Raw genomic sequence first — 23,057 nt, 5'->3', positions numbered from 1 at the left:
TAAGAGAATTATTAATTTTACTACTAAATTATTAATTCCCTCTTAAGTCAAGTATTCTAAATTTTCACTTTTAATATTAAAATTTGTTTTTCAAATTTTTGAATTTTCTCTTCTTCAAAACCGAATTACTGAAAAATTGAACTAGATAAGCAAATTTTTTTCTATTATTTTTTTTTTTGTAGTTTTGCACTAATTTTTTTCTGAAAAAAATTAGTTTCAATAAATTTAGAATTTTGCTTACAATTGGTAAAACTAAAAACTTCTTTTATTTATTAAAAACTGGTAAAAACTTTAGTTAATTTAGTAAAAATTCTTACTAATTAAAATTAGAAGACAACTTTCACTAAATATAGTTTTTACACTATTTTCTCATGTGAAAACTAAACAGTGGAATTTATTCACATTTCTATCAAAAAATAATGTTTACCACATTTTTTCTATAACTTCTGTGCTTTAAATATTGAAATAATTAAATTATTTTTCTATGAAAGTAAATAACTTTTAAACAGATAAATAAATTTAGTCGAATTCCACAACTTTGAAGTGCATAAATAATTTTATTTAACAGTAATTCAAATATCAACTTTGTGAAAAATAAAATTTATTTCTCGTAAATAAAAATTCGTCAGAAAAACATTTCTAATATGAAATTAATAAAAATGAAAAATTCAGTTACTGACAGTAGAAAGAAAAGTTGTCGAGAGCATTTATCTCGTGTCATTAAACTCGTTTAGTGTTCGTTAGAGCAAAATAAACCAATGGCATATATATAATGATTGAGTACTAAACATCATCATAGAGAAAGAGAGAGAGAGAGAGAGAGAGAGAAATAGAGAATTGCGCGAAGCTTAGTCATTAGCAACTATTACTAGGTGTGTAACAAGGAATAGCGTGCCGAGAGTAATTAGCACAAGTGCTTTTTCTCGCCCACCAAGTATAAAGACATTTCCATGGCTAAAGTTTCCACAGCATGCACGTATGCAAATGACCTCCTGGGCGGCGTTATACGCAACTATTAAGCTTTAGAGAAGAGGGGGTTGGAGATTAAATTCAAATTTTCACGCGAGACATTAAACGCAAAAGGGGAGAAAAATAAGGAGAGAAGGAAAATATTGTGCACAGTGAACAGAAAGAGCGAAACGCATAAATATATTTACGTATACAATATATGGAGTAATAAAGGATTATCTATAAAATGTGCTTTATATATATGTATATATACGTATCGTGAAACAAAACAGGTCAAAAGTTTTCCTCTATATATAGTTGGAGAAAATTTTGCTTTATCGCGCATAAAATTCACGAGGCCTTCTCCCATCGACTCAAAAGCCAAGTTGTCGACAGCCTCCAAAGATAATGAATAAATATGAGACGTTAATTAAAAGTTTCGAGTATACGTCGACGTGCCCTCAAAATTTTACCTCATGTATAATCGAAAAAGTTACTTTTTTATTTCCATTGCAAATTTTCTACTTCAAAAGAATTTCTTTTTCAAATTTTTAGATATTATTATTTTAGTTTTTTTTCTATTCTTTTAATTATTTCCTAGTCAGCATTTTATTTATTGCATCTTATCTTTATTTTTTTATTTTATTATTATTACCTATAATTATTTTATTATTATCATTATGAATTAATTAATTCTCATTGCTAATTAAAAGTTTTTATGCAGTTTTAATTTAAAACAAAAACGCTGATATAAAATAATGGCATAGAAAGTTTTTTTTTGAGACGTGTCAACGCCGCCTGGCGGTAGCGTCAGTGAACTAAGACGAAATACTTTATTCCATAAATGAATTTTAATTTCCAATTTTTATTTATAATTCTTCTCAAGAATTCAAATATTTTCATAACCGATAAAATTCTTTAAAGAATTCAATTATTTTCAATTATATATTATATACATTTTTTCACTAATTAATTATTCAATTATTTTTGTAAATAACAAAATTCTTCTCAGAAATTCAATTATTTTCAAAAATTTTCTTAAAATTCTTCACAAAAATTCAATTATTTTCAAAATTTTATTAATTATGAAAATAATTGAATTTTTGTGAAGAATTTTGTTATTTGTGAAGATAATTAAATTCTTGACACAAATTTAAACAAATTTGTTTAAATAATTGAAATAAATTGTAATAAAATTCCTCGCTGGAAATCTATTTATTTTTAAAAATTTCAGTAAAATTCTTGGCAAAGATTCAATTATTTTCGTAAATAACAAAATTCTTCTCAGAAATTAATTTATTTTCAAAAATTTTAGTAAAATATTGCAATGAATTCAATTATTCTCATAAATAACAAAATTCTTTGCAGAAAGTCAATTATTTTCAAAAAATTTATTCAAATAACAATTCAATTATCTTCATAAATAATAAAATTCTTTGCAGAAATTGAATTATTTAAAAAAATTTGTTTAAATTTTTGTCAACAATTCAATTATCTTCACAAATAATTCAAAATTCTTTACAAAAATTCAATTATTTTTAAAAATTTTATTGAAACTCTTCACAAAAATTCAATTATTTTTATAAAGAATACAAATTTTCTTGATGAAGTTAAATTATTTTTATAATACAATTTTAATTGAATTTCTTGAAAGAATTTAATTATTTTCAAGTATTTTAATATAATTATTTTAAAGTAAGAATGAATTTAATTATCTAAGCAATCATTATTAAATTATTTCAAATTTCAAATTATAATATTTAAAAAAATATGTAACATATTTTCAAACAATACATTCAATGTTCCTTTTAAAATAAATAATATTAATTTTATGAAGCACTAATAAAAATTAGTTTTTTTACAATAATTTTTTTATGTTTTGAAACGTTAAATAAAGTTTATAAATTAAGTTACGTTTTTTATTTAAAAGGAATTTCGTTTAATTATTTTTTGTTAGTATTTTAACTATTATAATTCTTTTTATAAAAAATACATCTAAAAACAATTTTTATTTATTTCTAAAGAAAATTTCACTTTTTACTGTATTCTGAATTATTTCTTTGATTTTAAAAAATTATGACCTATAATGAAGTACGTTTTATTAAAAAAAAAATCTTAGTTTCTTAAACTTAAAAAAAATATCACTTTTTATTCAAATTAAAATTTTAATAATGAAAAATAATTAATTAAGATTTAAAATATTAATAAATAATAGTGAATAAAAGAGTGTTTTTTCAAATAGTAAAAACTAATTTCTCAGTGTATTTGTAATTTTCCGACAACACTACATTTGAATCAATTAAAATGTTAATAATTTAACTTTATTGGACAAAAATTGAATGAATTGAAAAGAAATGAATAAAAAAAATTTTAATTGGCTCTCAGCGATAATTATTAATTTATAGAAAATTTAATAAAAGAAAACTCCTTTACCGAATCAGTGGACATTTTTCAGATTTAAAGAAAAATTTCGATTCCCTTTATTATGAATTTTTAACAGTAAGATAAGAATCATTTTTTTAGTTAAAATTTTCCACCGCCATTTGTTTAAATTTTTTTTATTTTAATTTTTAGAATAATTTTTTTCGGTGTCAAAATTGAACTTTGCGTTTTAAGAGTTTTTTTTTCTCTCTCTCTCTCTCTTTCTGTCTCTGTCTCTTGAATTCGAAGTTTTCAACTTTTATATACGTATCGAAGAATGCATTCTGGGATGTTCCCAGTGCATTACAGGGACTATCAGCATTTGAGTCCGCTGAAAGAAAACTTGGAAACTCTCACTTATGTTCGCGTAGGGTGGAAAATAGAGTAACTCCCAAATGGAACATTTCGAAGCGAGTAGAATTTCACTTTTTTTCCCTCAATGTGAAACTTTTCAAACATTTCTCCATTTTTTTTCTCTTTCCTTTTTTCCCACACCGACTTTTGACGCTATATCAGAAATTGTCTTCGATACGTGTGATTGAAAAATGTTACTTTGAAAAATCAGTTACGAGCAATCGAATGGGTTTGCTTTTTTTAAATTTTGCCAAAAAAAAAAGTAAAAACAATGGACGAAAAGTTACTAAAATTAAACGATACGAGAAAAATGTTTTTCAAAATCGAAATTATTTTATTGGTAAATTATAAATGTGAAAAATAAAAAAGAAATTCAATTTTTCAAATCATAAAAAAAGTAAATAAAAAAAATCACTTTCGTCAAATTATAATTTTTCACTTATTTTACTTTTAAGCTTTTAATGTAGAGTAATTTTTTGTTCGATTATATGTGACCAATAAAAACTGTAAGTTTATGTTGTAGGTGCGATTATGTTACGATCAAAGCTTTAAAAATATTTATCGACATTTTTATACTCTATATCGAATTGAAGTCATATCTACATTTTATGAACATGACAACGGCTTAACGAGAATACAAAGCAAATCTTGAAAAACGAAAAAAAAAAATAAAAAAAAAACAGTAACAAATTGATATAAAAATTCGAATCACAATTTTTTTTAACAAAATACAATTTTCGGACAAATTATGTTTCAAGTAAAAAAAACATTTGGACAAAAGAAAATTCGGACAAAAAGAAAAATTAGAAATAATAAATTTTCTTTCAATGAAAATTGAACAAAACAAGTTTCCCAGGAAAATAAATTTTTTTACCATTACATGACCGTTTAAAAATTCAATTAAATAGAAAAAATCTGTAAAAAAAACAACTCAATGAAATAAAATGCCGTAAACAAAAAATTTTCTCATTATAAAAATTCAGTTGAACGAATAAACGATTCATCAAATAATTGTGTATTTACCTTTGAAATAATTATCTTCTCTAAAAAGAGAATATTTCAGCTAATCACCCAAATGGATGATCCACAAATATAGTTGAGTAAAACGAAACAAAAAAAAAATGGAAATTTTTTTTTCCGCGCATAATGCAAACTTTGCTTTTTATTTTCAAATAAACGCAACTGCTCTGCTTTGATCAATATAGCTTATAATATGCCTGAAATGTGTGCGCATTCAATTCATCCACGCTATACACATTAACTTGATTTATATTTTCTATATTTAGTAAAAAGCTTTGATAATCATTTTGCGACTCATTCATGAATATATATTTCGCTCCTTTTTAGAAATACATGTATATATGGAATCTTTAGCATAAAAAGCTGAAAAGAGAATTCAGAATTTGTTTCTTTTTCTCTATTGTAAATTCTCCGTTTTACTGTACAATAATTTATAAATGTGGCAAGGAAAGAACAAAGATTATGAAGTAAAAAAAATTTCAATCACTATTAAAAAAAATTAGGATTTACTTTTCCCTTTTTATTTTCCCTTATTCGGAAGTACCATAAAAATTTTATTCAATTTTATTTTTATTAAAAAAAAATTCTTTACTCTCTTTATTTGAAATCAGTGGAATTTTCCCTAATAGTTGGAATAAAAAAATTATTCTCAAAAATTTTAATAAAACTCTTAGATACATGTCTTTCAATATAATAATAAATAATAAATAAAATTAAATTCTTTTAAACGATTCAATTCTTTTCAAAAAATTTTTGACATTCAATTATTTTCAATATTTACTATTTGAAAAAAAATTTCCAATAGAATTCAATTATTTAAAAAAAAATTTCATAAAACTCTTAGCAAGCTTTCAATTATTTACTTTTTTATAAGTAATAAAATTTCCACAGGAATTTATTTATTTTAAAACACAATTTTCACAAAACAATTCAATTATTTAAAAACAATTTTCATAAAATTCTTTGCAAGCATTCAATTATTTTTATAAATAATAAAATTTCCACAGGATTTCAATTCTTTTAAAACACAACTTTCACAAAATTTTTTGAAAAAAACCAATTATTTAAAAAGATTTTTATAAAACTTTTTGCTAGAATTCAATTATTTTTATAGACAATAAAACTCATCGCAGGATTGCAATTATTTTGAGTACAATTAAATAAGTTTCTCGAAATATGGAATTAGAAATAATTCAACTAATTTTAATAAAAATTCTTTTAAACAATTGAATTATTTAAAAAAAAATTCATAAAATTCTTTGCAAGCATTCAATTATATCAATTTTTTAAAAACACAATTTTCACAAAATTTTTTGAAAAAAAATCAATGAGGTATTTAAAAAGGATTTTAATAAAATTCTTCTGGAGAATTTAATTATTTTTATAAATAATAAAATTATTTTAATGATTACAATTATTTTTTAAAATGTTAATAAAATTCGTTGAAAACATTCAATTATTTTCAGAATGTGCGATTTGAAAACAAATTTCCAATAGAATTCAATTAGGTATATATAAAAATAATGTTCATGAAATTCTTTGCAAGCATTCAAAAATTTTCATAAATAATAAAATTTCCACAGAAATTCAATTTTTTTAAAACACAATTTTCACAAAATTGTCTGAAAAAAATCAATTATTTAAAAAGATTTTTATAAAATTTTTCGCAAAAATTCAATAATTTTTATAAATAATAAAATAGGGGAATGTAGTCAAGGTTGGCCTACTGTCTAGGTAGGCCACTCGCGTTTTTTTGTCAAGTTCACTAGCGCCACCTACGCGCATTTTTGTCGAAGCTTGTCTTAGTGAAACCTAACTTTTTGTTCAATTACATTTTCGGAAAATCGAAAATTGTGTTTTCTGTGACGTCGGTACAAAAAAAGCTCAAAAAAAGTTTTGTGCATAATGTGAAAAACCATTAATAAAAGATAAAAAACAAATTGAATCGTCAAGGCAAGTATGCAGAAAATTTGTGGGACTCATGGTTGAAAGAAAAACAAAGTAAAAAATCAAATCCCGAAACGTATTTCTTTATGGTTACAACAATTCGGTAATGTTACTTACTGTCAAGGTCGGCCACTATGTGTTTAAAATGCGCAAAGATGAGGACGAGCTACTTCATTTGCAAAAACTGCAATTCTGTATAACTCATAATATAATTGATCATCTTATTAATATTTTTATTTAATTTTATTAATATTTTAGTGCAAAACTTTTTTTTATTTATATTTATTTTTTTATATTGTTTATTGTTATTATTTTGTTATTTCATTAAGTTACAAACTGTAAACAATAAAGAATCAATTTTCCGTAACTCCAAACATGTTATTTTATTTTTTAACGATTAATGCCCTTTGAATTTTAAACATGGCCGACCTTGACTGTAATGGCCAACCTGGACTACAAATTTTTTTTTTTTTAAATCTTTATAACTTTTTCATTTTTAAACCTGTCAATTTACTTTGTACAGAAAAAATGTTCCTATTAAACAGGACTTTCCAACCATATACTTCAATTGTCCAAATTCATTTTTAAAAAAAAGTTATAAACAAAAGTCAAAAAGGTGGCCGACCTAGACTATGTTCCCCTACTTTTCAGAAATTCAATTATTCTTTTAAACGATTCAATTATTTTTAAAACTTTTTCGAAATTCAATTATTTTTAATATCTATTTAAAAAAAAATTTCATAAAATTCTTTACAAGCATTCAATTCTTTTAATAAATAATAATATTGTAATATGTAAAATTTTACTAATAAATAGTAATTTTTACTAATTTCAAATTTTACTAATGAAGAGTAATTTATTTTAATATATTAGTAAAGTAATTCAAAATATTAAGTATATTCAAAATAGTAAACTAATTCAAAAGAAAAAAGTCAGTCACAAAATCAAATTAGTAAACATTTTCACTAATTCAAATTTCGAGAGAAAATCGGAAAAAACCGTCCAAGAAAATGACTAAAAATTAGCAAAAATTCTTACTGATGTGAAGTACTGACTCAATTTTCACTAATTTAGCTTTAGAGAGTAAAGGAGAAAACTACAATTTTCTTTCGATGCTAAAAAAAAAGGGAAAAATAGAAAATAGGTAAAATCTTTCGATAATTCGCGAACATTAGATAAAAGGGAGAGAAAAAAAATTGGATATTGCGTTGAGCATTAAGTGTGGATTAGGTTCCTCTTAAAAGGATCGTTTAAGCCTGGCGGCTTAATGGTGAATAGTAGGGCCTAATTTATGAGGCAACGGATTACAAGTTTGTACATACACAATTGTCCAACTCTCTCTCTCTCTCTCTCTTCCCTGTTTCCACCCTAACTCTGCCCTCGATTCTCCTAATTTACGTAATCTCGTTTACCAAAGCATTTTACACATCCTGAGCCATGGCGAGGGCCTGCGGACGGCACAAACAAAATTCTTCCGCAATTTAACTCTCGGCCCCCTTCTCGGAAAATGTTGTCTTAAATCTACGCCAGGCGCCATAAGCGGACGGAAATTGCAGAAGATAAATATTACATTTTACTCAACGTTATTCTTCGCTTCTTATTATTATAAAGTGAGAGAGAACATTTCAAGCATGATACGCTCTGTGGAAAAAAATAATCTTATTCCTTCTTTCTTCATCTTCTCCTTCCTTCTTTCCTTTTTTTCCATTCTTGTTTGTCGAATATATATGAGCCAAAATCTTTTTTTATTTACAAAAATAATATTAATTCACTGTTGCGATTAAATATTGTTTATTTCTGTCATAAAACTCGAAAATTTAACTCTTCCTAAGTTCAAAACGTCGAATTCTCAACATCACTCAATTAAAAATTATGATTAATTATAAATAATAAAATTCTTCTCCAAAATTCAATTATTTTTAAAAATTATTTAATAAAATTCTTGTCAAAATTTCAATTATTTTCAAAAATTTACGTCAATTCAATGATTTTCAATGACCTTTAGGTATTTCCAAAAGAATTCAATTATTTAAAAAAAGTTTAATAAAATTCTACGCAAACATTTGAATATTTTCATAAACAATTAAAATTCCACCTCAATTCAATTATTTACAAATTTTGAATAAATTTCTTTGCAATAATTCAATTATTTCTATAAATAATAAAAACTCATCGTAGAATTTCAATTATTTTTCATATAATTCAAATCGAATTTCTCGAAAAGTGTAACTATTCTTAAAAATTTTATTAAAACTCTTCGAAAGAATTCAATTATTTTTAAAAATTTGGATATAATTTGTTTATTAGAAGTTAATAATTATTTTTAATACATTTTAAATTATATTTCTTGAAAGAATTTATTTTTTTCAAAAATTTTAATGAAATCCTTCATAACAATTCAGTTATTTAAAAAATTTTTAATATAGTACTTTATAAGTATTTAGTTTTAGGAAATATTCAATTAATCCACAAAATTATTTATTTTTGTATTTCAATAATTGAAATCTCTCTTTTAAAAAACAATTTTCACAAAAATTTTCGAAAAAAATTAATTATTTAAAAGGATTTTTATAAAATTTTTCTCTAGAATTCAATTAATTTCATAAACAATAAAACTTATTGCATGATTTAAATTATTATTTTGAATACAATTTTAAATGAATCCTTGAAAAATGCAATTAGAAACAATTCATCAATTTTAATAAAATTCTTTCAAACAATTCAATTATTTTCAAAAATTTTGATAAAATTCTTTATGAGAATTAAATTTTATGAAACATTCAATTATTTAATAAATTATTTATTTTTGCATTCCAATAATTGAATTTTGAAAAGGTTTCAAATTAAATTCTTTTAAATTTTTATTTTTTTCATATACTTTTAACTAACAATAATTCTTTAGAATTTATTTTTTTAAAAAAAGTTTATTTGAATTTTTTGTAAATTATTTGAAGTTTTTATTTTCTAATAAATATTTAATTGAAGAATTTTCGACTAATTGAAATTCGTAAAATTAAATTGTTGTAAACAAATGGATTTGGAAATTTTTCACAAAACTTCTTCAAAAATTATTAAAAATAATAATTGATTTAAAGAAGAATTTTATTTTTATATTCTAGAAAATAATAATTGATTTGAAATGATGAAAATAATTTTTAAGAAGTTATAGTAAGAAAATTCCTATAATATAAAATAATGATTTTATCATTGTAATGATTAAATATTTTATTTTAAATAAAACTATTTATGTTTTCGAATAATTTTACGCTGAAAGAAATTCGTAAATAATAGAATAATAGTATAATAATAATAATAATAATAATAATAATAATAATAATAAAAAAAAGAATAAAAAAAGAATAAAAAAAAAAAAAGAATAATAATAATAATATGTAATAGAACATTTTTTTTTAGTATCTAATAATTTTTAGAATGAATCAGAATATTCTTTAGGGTTAGGGAAAAAGGTTAGAATTTTTTCTGGAAATATTTGCTATACTTGTACTAAAATTTCGTTTTTTTGATTAGTTTTTCATTTTATAGGAGAATTGATTGCGGTTGAAATTAACAAAATATTCGATACTGTTTGTATATGTATATCGCTTTGAAAAATATATGCGATAAAATTTTCATATTGACGTAGGACAGCGCGTGATTCGAGTACTAAAGTTATCGAGTCATGCAAACCATCACGTCCCAGACAAATTTCATTTGCGTCTGAGCACGCGCCCGATTATTTTCACTCCATGGTTTTTCATCGGTCCTTTTCTTGGCAGTCACTTTTAGTTTTCCACGACTTCTCTCCTTTTCTATCTCTCTCACTCTCCCTCTCTCCCTGACTCTGACGATTGAATCTTCAGTGCCAGAAATTCAATTGGTCTCCAAGCTGCTTATAAGGGCTTTATTTTATTTTATTTTATTCTCACACACAAAATCTTTCCTATCAGCGAAACTTAACAACTTAAACATAAATGTTTACTTACTTATTTCCTTTTCTATCTATTTTCTACTAAAAACGAATTATAAAATATTTTTTCCTTTAATTTCATAAAAGGAAAAAAATAAAAAGTTTTTAGTTTATTTTATTATTGTTATGAAACTTAAAAAAAAATTTTATTTTCAAATATAAATTTTTAAATATTTTCATAATCAAAAATTAAAAAATTCACTTATTAAGTAAAAAATTAATTATTGTTTATATATTTCCAAAAATTTTAATAAAATTCTTCGCAAGAATTCAATTATTTTTATAAAAAAATACAATTGTTTGAAAAAATTCAATTATTTTTAAACAAAATTTTAATAAAACTTCACAAAAAAATTCCATTATTTTCAAAAATTTTAATAAATCCTTCTAATCTTTGCAAAAATTCAATTATTTTCAATAAAATTTCGCGAAGGAATATAATTTTTTTCTTAATTCACTTATAAATTTTTTTAAAAGAATTCCATTATTTTCTAAAAATTTAATAAATCCTTTGAACAAATTCAATTATTTTTATAAATAGTAAAATCTTTGCATAAATTCAATTATTTTCAAAACAATATTAATTAAATTCCTTGGAATAATTTAGTTATAATAAAAAAATTTTTAATACATTACGAATAAATTCAATTATTTTCTAAAATTTTAATAAATTCCTTCGAAGCCATTCAATTACTTTTTATAAAAAATAGTAAAACTCTTCGCAACAATTCAATTATTTTCATAAATAGGATAAAATTCTTTGCAGGAAATCAATTATTTTCAAAACAATTTTAATTGAATTCCTCGGAAGAAATCAAATATTTTTAAATATTTGCAAAAAATTAAATTATTTTTAATCCAATTTAAATAAAATAGCAGGTAAGAATTTATTAATTTTCAAAAATTGTACATAAAATTCACTTTCAACAAAAAATTTTAAAGTCTCTAAAAATAATTCAATTATTTTCAAAATATTTTTAAAAATTCTATATGAAAATTAAATTACTTTCAATGCAATTTTTAAATATATTTATTTATTTATTTAAAATTCGTCAAAAGAATTGAAAGAATATAATTATTTTCAAATATATTTCAAATATTTTTTTTTAAATAAAATTAAAAAAATTTTTTTTTTGTTATTTTTATTATTATATAGGTATTTCTTATTTTTTTAGAAAAGAATTTTTCTTACATAATTATTTTCATCTTTATCAAAAATGTTAAAATTTTTTATTCTGTTTTTTTATTAAATGGAAAATATAAAATAAATACATTTTATAATGAATTGCTTTATTGATACAATAGAATAACAATACAATTCATTATAAAATGTATTTGTTTTATATTTTTAATTTAATGAAAAAGCAGAAAAAAAATTTTAACATTTTTGATAAAGATGAAAATAATTATGTAAAAAAAATTCTTTTCTAAAAAATAATAAGTACCTATTTATAATAATAAAAAAACAAAAAAAATTTATAAATAAAATTGCAATCCAACAGGTTTGAATGTACATAATATAATTTATAAAGTTCTATTATATTTTATTCAATTAAATTAATAAAGATATTTTAAAATATAAAATAAATACTATACAATATAAATGAGTAATAAATAAAAATGAATATAAATAAATTTAAACAATTATATATAAATGAAAATAAATAAATATAAGTACTAAATTTATATTGTTAATGAATATAATTAAAATTTAGTAAAATTGAAAATACTCGCAAATAATAATTAAATGATTATTCTCATAAATTTATAAAAAAATTTATGCAAATAAATTTCGATTATTTTCAATGTATACGCGAGCAGGCACTTATTAAATTATTATTCGACACAAAAGAGTAGAGTAGTGGGCATGATGTAACACACGGGAGGGGAAAAAAGAAATGACCATCATCCCAGAACGAAGGCGAGGGATTCAAATAGGTTAAATTAGCATTCAGGATACGGCACTTTACTTCTATATAGAAAAAAAGTGTTTAGAAACGTTCTGAGAGTAATGTTGAATTATGTATAATGCAAACACGTACACACTGTTTATCATGAAACCTTGTTGACTAAGATAAAAAGGAAAACAAAAATAATGGAAACAGTCACGAAAATTAAAACCAGTCTCTTTACGTTTTTCTTTTTTGATTTTTGAGGGAATTTAAAAAATATTTTCTTTTTGGTTTATGTATTCAAAAATAGAAATTTATTTCGATTGTATAATTTTAAGTCGTAAATTTGACTTAATCTAGTTTTAAGCTTAAAAATTATGCTACTTTTCAGGCATTTTTGTTTTAAGATGTAATCGTTTACAGACTTTGTTTCTTTATTTTTTTTGGTGAAATGTTCTTTCAAGGTATTTATATACATATTTAGAAATACATTTCACTTTTGGTTGAAAGTTTTGAATATTTTTGAAAACTAAAGAATAACTATAAATTAAACGCATATTAAATGTAGTTTGTCAGGCTTCTAGTTTTAGACAAGTTGTATTCAAAGTTACAGAACCGTTTCGAAAGCTTGTGGCATTTGAAAATTAATCAATAGGTTGCAAGTCTTGAAACTGATATCCCTTTTGATATTATATGGTATTTAGTGCGGAAAATTTACATTTCAATAAATTGTGTATTATGTCCTTCAAGAAAAAAATTTTGATAATTATGTTGACATTACAGAAATAGAAGATTAATTTTCGTAAATAGAAATTTGTTATTTTTTAGAATTGAAAATTTGATGCACATCGGTATAGTGAAAAAAGGCTTTATTTGTTCCGAATTCTTCAACTTTTTCTGTTTATCAGTAGTACAGGTCAATTTTTAGTCAGACATGTCAGATTCTTCTAATTCTATTCACAATAGCAGTTAAACAATAAAAGTATTTAGTAGAAACGAGTTTTTAATTTTCAGAATAATTCTTTTAATTTTTAGTGTACTAGCCAAATTATCCGCGCGCAAGCGCGCGGGAATGTTGTATAGGGCTGCTTATTTTAAACAATTTAAAAAATTTTAAAGAAATAATTATTATAACCTAACAAGGAGATTTAACTAACTAAAATTTAAATAATTTCACTCAATGGTCTCAATATAAATAGAATTTACATTACTAGACTTAAACTATGGCTAGAACAATTACAATTAGTATCTGGGTCATCTTTTGCATTGCTTATTTTATAAAGACATTTTAAATTAAATACTTTTCAAAGAAATAATAATTATTACACAATGAAAAAAGTTTTACTTGAAATAGCGATAAGTTTCTCTAGAATAACGAAAGTATTAATTGAAGCACTGAAAAATTTCGCTACTAAAGTGAAATCTGTAGTTCATCCAGCTAAATATTTTTTGACGTGCATAACGAAAAAAGAAATAAATTAACATCAGATTTTCTACATTAAAAAAAAAAACGAATTCAAATAGAAATTAATCATTTTACAACTTAACCAAATTCACCACAGAAATCACTGAATTCGATAATTTAGAAGAAAGTCAGACAAAAGCAGGGTTCCTACAGAATCTGGAAAATCATGAAAATGGTATGGAATTTTTAAAACGCTTCTGGAAATCAGGCAAATCATGGAAAAGGCCTGAAATTTTTAAAAGTTTCTAAATTTTTTCAGTTTTCCATTTTTTCTCTTGAATAAAAATTCAAATAATAATAAAGCTAAATGGCATAAAAGACAAAAAAAAATGTTGAATTTTAAGCAATTCGATTTTTCGGATTTTTGATAATTTTTAATAATTTTAGATTTTTTACCAAAGAGTCGAGACTATTCAATAAGTAAAGTATTTTCCAAAAGCACAAAAATAATGAATCTTAATCCTATAAAAGAGAAGAAAAATATTGAATTTTAAGAAATTTGGATTTTTGAATTTTTTTGAATTTTTGATAATTTTAGATTTTTTACCAAAGAGTCGAGACTATTAAATAAGTAAAGTATTTTCCAAAAGCACAAAAATAATGAAGCTTAATCCTATAAAAGAGAAGAAAAATATTGAATTTTAAGAAATTTGGATTTTTGAATTTTTTCGAATTTTTGATAATTTTAGATTTTTTACCAAAGAGTCGCGACTATAAAATAAGTAAAGTATTTTCCAAAAGCACAAAAATAATAAAGCTTAATTAAGGAAGATTTCGACTATATCAGCAATTAGTGACATCTATTAGACGTCAATTGAACTCTTTGGTTTAGAGTCAGGTGTTATTCTTAAGATAATTATTCCGATATGGTTGTCGGTAAATAATTATATTTTTGAATTTAATTTTTGATCTGAAAAAATAAGCTGCGTGAACGACTGCACTGTGCATCTGTGAGGACTCGAACCCCAGTTAATAGCTGCCTTTCGCGGGACTAACGCCTACCAATGCACCATGCCAACACAGCCTGGACGTTCACGTTTCTTATAATCTTATAAATAAAGCTTAATGCTATAAAAGAGAAGAAAAATATTGAATTTTAAGAAATTCGGATTTTTGAATTTTTGATAATTTTCGATAATTTTAGATTTTTTACCAAAGAGTCGAGACTATTAAATAAGTAAAGTATTTTCCAAAAGCACAAAAATAATGAAGCTGAATCCCATAAAAGAGAAGAAAAAATGTTGAATTTTAAGAAATTCGGATTTTTGAATTTTTTTGAATTTTCGATAATTTTAGATTTTCTACCAAAGAGTCGAGACAATTTAATAAGTAAAGTATTTTCCAAAAGCACAAAAATAATGAAGCTAAATCCCATAAAAGAGAAGAAAAAATGTTGAATTTTAAGAAATTTTGATTTTTGAAATTTTTCGAATTTTTGATAATTTTAGATTTTTTACCAAAGAGTCGAGACTATTAAATAAGTAAAGTATTTTCCAAAAGCACAAAAATAATAAAGCTTAATCCTATAAAAGAGAAGAAAAATATTGAATTTTAAGAAATTCGGATTTTTGAATTTTTGATAATTTTCGATAATTTTAGATTTTTTACCAAAGAGTCGAGACTATTAAATAAGTAAAGTATTTTCCAAAAGCACAAAAATAATGAAGCTGAATCCCATAAAAGAGAAGAAAAAATGTTGAATTTTAAGAAATTCGGATTTTTGAATTTTTTTGAATTTTCGATAATTTTAGATTTTCTACCAAAGAGTCGAGACTATTAAATAAGTAAAGTATTTTCCAAAAGCACAAAAATAATGAAGCTGAATCCCATAAAAGAGAAGAAAAAATGTTGAATTTTAAGAAATTCGAATTTTTTTGAATTTTCGATAATTTTAGATTTTCTACCAAAGAGTCGAGACAATTTAATAAGTAAAGTATTTTCCAAAAGCACAAAAATAATGAAGCTAAATCCCATAAAAGAGAAGAAAAAATGTTGAATTTTAAGAAATTTTGATTTTTGAAATTTTTCGAATTTTTGATAATTTTAGATTTTTTACCAAAGAGTCGAGACTATTAAATAAGTAAAGTATTTTCCAAAAGCACAAAAATAATAAAGCTTAATCCTATAAAAGAGAAGAAAAAATGTTGAATTTTAAGAAATTCGGATTTTTGAATTTTTTCGAATTTTTGATAATTTTAGATTTTTTACCAAAGAGTCGAGACTATTAAATAAGTAAAGTATTTTCCAAAAGCACAAAAATAATGAAGCTAAAACCCATAAAAGAGAAGAAAAAATGTGGAATTTTAAGAAATTCGGATTTTTGAATTTTTTTGAATTTTTGATAATTTTAGATTTTTTACCAAGGAGTCGAGACTATTAAATAAGTAAAGTATTTTCCAAAAGCACAAAAATAATGAAGCTGAATCCCATAAAAGAGAAGAAAAAATGTTGAATTTTAAGAAATTTGGATTTTTGAATTTTTTCGAATTTTTGATAATTTTAGATTTTTTACTAAAGAGTCGATACTATTAAATAAGTAAAGTATTTTCCAAAAACACAAAAATAATGAAGCTTAATCCTATAAAAGAGAAGAAAAATATTGAATTTTAAGAAATTTAGATTTTTGAATTTTTTCGAATTTTCGATAATTTTAGATTTTCTACCAAAGAGTCGAGACTATTAAATAAGTAAAGTATTTTCCAAAAGCACAAAAATAATGAAGCTAAATCCCATAAAAGAGAGGAAAAAATGTTGAATTTTAAGAAAAACGGATTTTTGAATTTTTTCGAATTTTTGATAATTTTAGATTTTTTACCAATGATTTGAGACAATTTAATAAGTAAAGTATTTTCCACATTAAAAAGTTTGACATTAAAAAATAAAAAATGCCAATACTTAACCCACAAAATTTAATTTTTTTATACAAACAAATGAATGCAGATAATTTGCTAACGGAAAGGAACTTACGATTATTATAATGTATTTAACTATTTATCAGTAGTGAAGGTCAATTTTTAGTCAGACTTGTCAGATTCTTTTCATTCTACCCACAATAGTAGTTAAAGATTGTGAATATATGTTTTTAACTTCTTGCATAATTCTCTCAATTTATAGTGTGTTTATCAGTAGTAAAGGTCAAGTTTTAGTCAGCCTTGACAGATTCTTCTAATTCAGTTTTGATTGGACAAGGCTTTGAATTATTGTATTTTTTTTTTCGACAGTTGTAAAAATCTCTTATAGACAAAAATTTTTTTATAATTCTTGTGAATATTTCAATTAGTAGTGAATGTCTGTTTTCGACAGACAACTTTTATTTCTACCTATTTTCTCCATCAATAAAAGTAAAAAAAGCAGTAAAACATAAAATTAATAAAAAAAAATATTTGAAATTTTTGCCGATAATACTAAGGAATGGTAAATTTTTAATTAAATAATTTTTGATGACTCAGATAATTATTGGAATTATTCTAGCAATAGTTTAGGACCAGTAAAAAATTTTGTGACTAAAAATTGGTAGTAAACAGGATAAAGTTGTCTCAAAAAATAATTTGTCATCTTCTGTTGATTATCGGCTGTGGTTACTTTTAGTAAATTTTTATTTAAATAATTTTTTATGACTCAGATAATTATTGGAATTGTTCTAGCAATAGTTTAGAACCAGTAAAAAATTTTGTAACTAAAAATTGTTAGTAAACAGAAGATAAAGTTGGCTCAAAATATAATTTTTCATCTTCTGCTGATTATCGGCTGTGGTTACTTTTAGTAAATTTTTATTTAAATAATTTTTTATGACTCAGATAATTATTGGAATTGTTCTAGCAATAGTTTAGAACCAGTAAAAAATTTTGTAACTAAAAATTGTTAGTAAACAGAAGATAAAGTTGGCTCAAAATATAATTTTTCATCTTCTGCTGATTATCGGCTGTGGTTACTTTTAGTAAATTTTTATTTAAATAATTTTTTATGACTCAGATAATTATTGGAATTGTTCTAGCAATAGTTTAGAACCAGTAAAAAATTTTGTAACTAAAAATTGTTAGTAAACAGAAGATAAAGTTGGCTCAAAATATAATTTTTCATCTTCTGCTGATTATCGGCTGTGGTTACTTTTAGTAAATTTTTATTTAAATAATTTTTTATGACTCAGATAATTATTGGAATTGTTCTAGCAATAGTTTAGAACCAGTAAAAAATTTTGTAACTAAAAATTGTTAGTAAACAGAAGATAAAGTTGGCTCAAAATATAATTTTTCATCTTCTGCCTATTATCGGCTGTGGTTACTTTTGGTAAATTTTTAATTAAATAATTTTTTATGACTCAGATATTTATTGAAATTGTTCTAGCAATAGTTTGGGACCAGTAAATTTAATTTTTCCATCATTAAAATTAAATTTAAAATAAATTTTAAATTAAATTTTTTGAAAATTTAAGGAAAGGAATTTTTATGAATAATTAAATTTCAAAAAGTTTTTTATTAAAATTAATTAAAATTTCAATTCCTTATGAAAAATAAATTAGAATAAGTTTTAACATTTTTGTTTAACAAAACGTATTGAAGTTTTAAATATTTTTATGTTATTATTCGGAAAAAAAATGTGTTTCTTAAAAAAATGCAATTAAATTTTTTTTATAAATAACTGCATTTGAGATTCGGAAAATAATTTTTAAAAATTATTAAAACATTTGAAAATTTTGTTGTTATTAATATCTTGGCGATTTCTATAGAAAGAGTTGTTCAAATAATTAAATTTAAAAGAAACTATTAAAAAAATTATATTTTTTAAAAATTGAAGAGTTTTCATTAAATTTCAAAAGAGGAAAATATTGTAAAGTAAATGAAAATTGACTTGTAGTTTTATTTATCAGTAAAATTTACTAATTCAAAAGAGTAAAAAGTCAGTGAGTAATAAAAATTATTAATTCAAATTTAGAGAGCACCCTACTGAGTTTATTCAATAGTTTATTAAATAATCGGTATTAGAGTAATTTTTTTGTATTATAAGAGAATAATTTAAAATTCCCTTTAAGAAAAATAAGGGGGATCTTATAAAGTCAAATTCGTGGATTAAATTCTCGTAAACGCGGAAAAATTCTCCCCACAGAAGATGTGAGTTTCTTTCATAACTGGAAACTTGGTAAATAAGGGCTTTACTTATATTTGTAGAACCACTCCATTTGCAACATCTTTCCGTTCTAGATTCTCCTCTCCCCATAGATATATATACATTTACATTCATAGTGGCTTTTGTGCGAGTGTATTCGCGTCATTGCGTGGCTCGTTGAGTAAAGAGAAAGAGAGAATATACAGAAAGAGAGAACATGTACATTTTCTGTATATATATAGAAAAGAGAGAGAGAGAGACGTCGGGATGTACAGGAACAATGGGTACACAAAACAACAGATACACACAGATATATATATGCCTCCCATAGCAAACTATATTCCAAGCATTTTGAGTAAACCTCGATGGCCCTTTACACCCTTTAGGGGCGAAACACTAGTTTATTTTCATCCCTCGGGCTGTTATGGATTTCGAATTATTTGCACGGACATGCCTGCGTGGACCTAAAATGGTTCTATATGACTGCAGTTGGTAATCATTTTACGTTTCAAATTTTATCGAACATCCACAAAATCTGGAAACAAATAATGATGGGAAAATACTTGTCCGCAAATATCGAACATTCTCTTTTTTTCTTTTTGCTTGCTTTGGAATTCCAATTTTTTTTTTTTTTGCTTTTATATATTTTCTCTCTTGAAGAAAATTTTTTGGCTTCGTTCGAATTTCACACAGTGCATCTCGATTAATTGAAGCGGAACTTTTTACTAATTGGTGTTTTTTCTTCTTTTAGTTCTCTTTTCGTTTATTTGAAAATTGATTGGATGAGTAATTAATGGTCTCTTTTGTCAGGATTCATCTTTGAAATTACTGTCGTACTTATTTGATTTTTTAGGAAACACAATTTTGTTATTTTCCCTTTTTTTGATTCATTATTTTATATATAGGATACTAGCAACAATTTGCGCGCTAAAGAGTGCGGCTAACTTTTTACTAAATTTTTTAATAAAATTAGCAATTTTTAAAATAATAGAATTTTCTAATTTAAATTATTGTTGAAAATATTTAAAAAAATTCAATTTTAGAGAAATTACAAATAATTGCAGAAATTCAATTATTTAAAAAAAAAAATAAAATTCTTCTTTTAAAGTTCAAAATTTTTTTCCACTGCATTAACTTTCTAAATGCGGTTTAATTTTTCCTCAAAGGTGTCTTTCAAAATTATCTTTTCACTTCGAAAAATTTTGTTCTCCTGAAAAAATAAACAAAAAATAAAATCCTCAGCTGGAGGGACAACAAAATTTTATAGGAAGAGGATTTTTATAGGAAGATTATACTGAAAGCTCCTTTTCTTGACCTCTTATTGCTCCTATATATATATATACTATTTTGACACCAAGCTCCTTTTCTTTGCTTGAGGAGCCAATATAAGACGTTCGCCTCAGGTTCAGTGGGGAACATAAAAAAGCATGATAAAGTCATGATGCCTCAACAAGATTCGAGCAATATTCTTCGCTCTAAAAAGAATAGAGGCAAGGTTATAATTCAGCAGATTCATTATGATCGAAAAAAAAGGCAAAGCAAAGATGAAGGAAAAAAGGAAAAATAATAAAAAATATTATTTTAACAAAGAACACCAACTTGTCACTTGATGGCATTTATGATGGACCAATAATAGTGCGGTGGAGGATATAATGATTGTTATAGAATGTATATATACACACACTGAAAGTCTTTTGTCGACTTGAGTCTCCCCTTGAGGATAACTTGTATATAGCCGGAAGGGTAGTTGTTGAGTTATATTTAACGACTGTATATGACTTGATCATAAAGCAAGATGTTATTTCTCACTTCGAACTTCCTGATAAAACTGAACCCTCAGGTTAGTTGTTAATATAATATATCCTGTCTCGTTGAAAAATTTATTTTGTTACTCTCATTTTTGCTGTGAGATTTCTTTTTTTCATGTATTTTCCTGCTTTTCTGTATTTTTCCATATTTTTCCTTATTTTACATTTTATTTCTTACTTTTTCAACTTTTTCTTCATTTTTTATACTTGTTTCTTACGTTTTCATTCTATTTATTTCATTCTATATTTCTTACTATTTTTTATTTCTTACTCTTTTCTAAATTATATTTGTGTATGTGCTTTTAAGTTTTTTTTCGTCATAAATTAATTTATTAAATAAAATAGTTTTATAAACTAAATAACTTCCCATATACTGAAAAAAATTACATTCTAAATTTAAGAAAATTCTACTTAAATAGGCGCCAAGCTTATTTTTAAGTAGAATTTTCTTAAATTTAGAATGTAATTTTTTCAGTGCAGCGACTTAATTCATAATTAATTTACACAGGGAAAAAAATGTAAAATAACTTTTTCTATTTTTCGAAGCAAATTTTACTAATTTTTACTTGTCACGTTTAAAAACAAATAAATAAACAAAAATTTACTTCAGAAATATAGTAAAAATTAACAGAAATTGGTTATAGTTCAGATTTTACTGAATTACAAATTTTTTTTTCGTCTAATTAAAATGAGTTTAGATTTAGAGCAATTAACACCAATTTATTCTAACGAAAAATCAGTTTCTTTGGCAAAAATCTTCAAGTAATTTTAATTCAAATATTTATAAATTTAAGTAGAAGGAAAAATTTTGTAATTGTACAAATCTCGGGATTTTTTGTATAATTTTTCTTCAATATTTTAAGGGAATATATTTTAATAAAGGAAACTATTCTTGAGAACATTTACCAAAGTTTAAGTTTCATCTTTCTGTCAAATTTTCGAATTTGCCAAGAGAAGCAAGGGAAATGTATTTAACATTTGAAGTTTTCCCTTTCTTGAAAGTTTATTACAGAATACGAAATTTTTTTTCTTTTAAACATTTTTTTGTCATCGAGAATAAATAATTGTAATTCACCAATTATAACGAGAAATTTAGTTTGTGAATATCTTTACATAATTTAAAAAAATTATTTACATAAAAATATTTGTTAAAACAATTGTTTTGCTTAAAAATAGTTTCTTTAAAAAAATTGTGTTACTTAAAAATATTGGTAATCTTTTGTTTTGAATTTTTTCTCAAAAAAATTGTGCTATTCAAAAATATTTGTTAAAAAAATACCTTAAAAAAATTTTACCTAAAAATGTTTGAAAATAATTTTACTTAAAAATAATTGTTTCATCATTTTGGAATTTTTTCTTTTTGTCCATAAACCGAAACAATAGAAAACGAAATAAATTTCAATATTTTCAATCGCTTTGAAAATTATGGTTAACACAGTAATTCTGTCAATTGACAATTTCTACTAAATGCAAATTTATCGACTTTATATAATGTTGAGTTACGAATAAAATCGATAGACTATGAAGATTATGTTGAATATTAATTCGATTTCATGAAAATTTAACTAAAATTTAGTGAAAGAGAAATTTACCTACAGAAATTTTACTGTATCTTCTAGAAAGAAATGAAAAAAATCCAGTAGAAGGAGGGAACAAGTATTTATATTTCTAAAAAGAAAGGAAAAGTAAAAAATTTTAAAAATTCCCTAGAGATTCGTTCATATAATTAATTTCTCTAATTATTATTCAGCAAAGGAAAATCATTACTCAGTAACCTTCCACTTGAAATCCAATGACAAAAAGACTTTAAAATGCCATTGGCTGAACAATTCTGTGTTGAAGAAAAGAATAGGATTTGTCTCTTTCTTTCTTTTTCACAATTTTTTTAACCCATAGAATACGCGGGATCTCTCTTCGTTTATATAATCCCCAGGTGCTAATTAATAGACTGCGCAGTCGGAGTTTCAGGGAACAAGGAGTAATTCCTGAACGACTTCATTTTATATGACCAATGTAACTTGCTTCGATCTAACTTTACATCTTCCAGCGAGTTAATTTAATTACTTACACAATGGATATAGAACGTGACTCGATCTCAGAAAGTTCCCTCGATGCTTAGAGAGGAAGAGAGA

The 23,057-nt window shown here is 23.5% G+C and overlaps 1 protein-coding gene across 2 annotated transcripts in view; it reads left to right on the top strand.

The window, feature by feature from the left end:
* The window catches only part of LOC122512891 (cubilin-like), a 150,212-nt gene that overhangs the window by 51,356 nt on the left and 75,799 nt on the right, over positions 1 to 23,057 (top strand). The gene's annotated exons all lie outside the window — the stretch shown is intronic.

Source organism: Leptopilina heterotoma, unplaced genomic scaffold (assembly GCF_015476425.1).
Source record: "Leptopilina heterotoma isolate Lh14 unplaced genomic scaffold, ASM1547642v1 Lhet_13, whole genome shotgun sequence".
Classification (NCBI taxonomy): Eukaryota; Metazoa; Arthropoda; class Insecta; order Hymenoptera; family Figitidae; genus Leptopilina; species Leptopilina heterotoma.
This window is presented reverse-complemented; position numbering and strand designations above follow the sequence as displayed.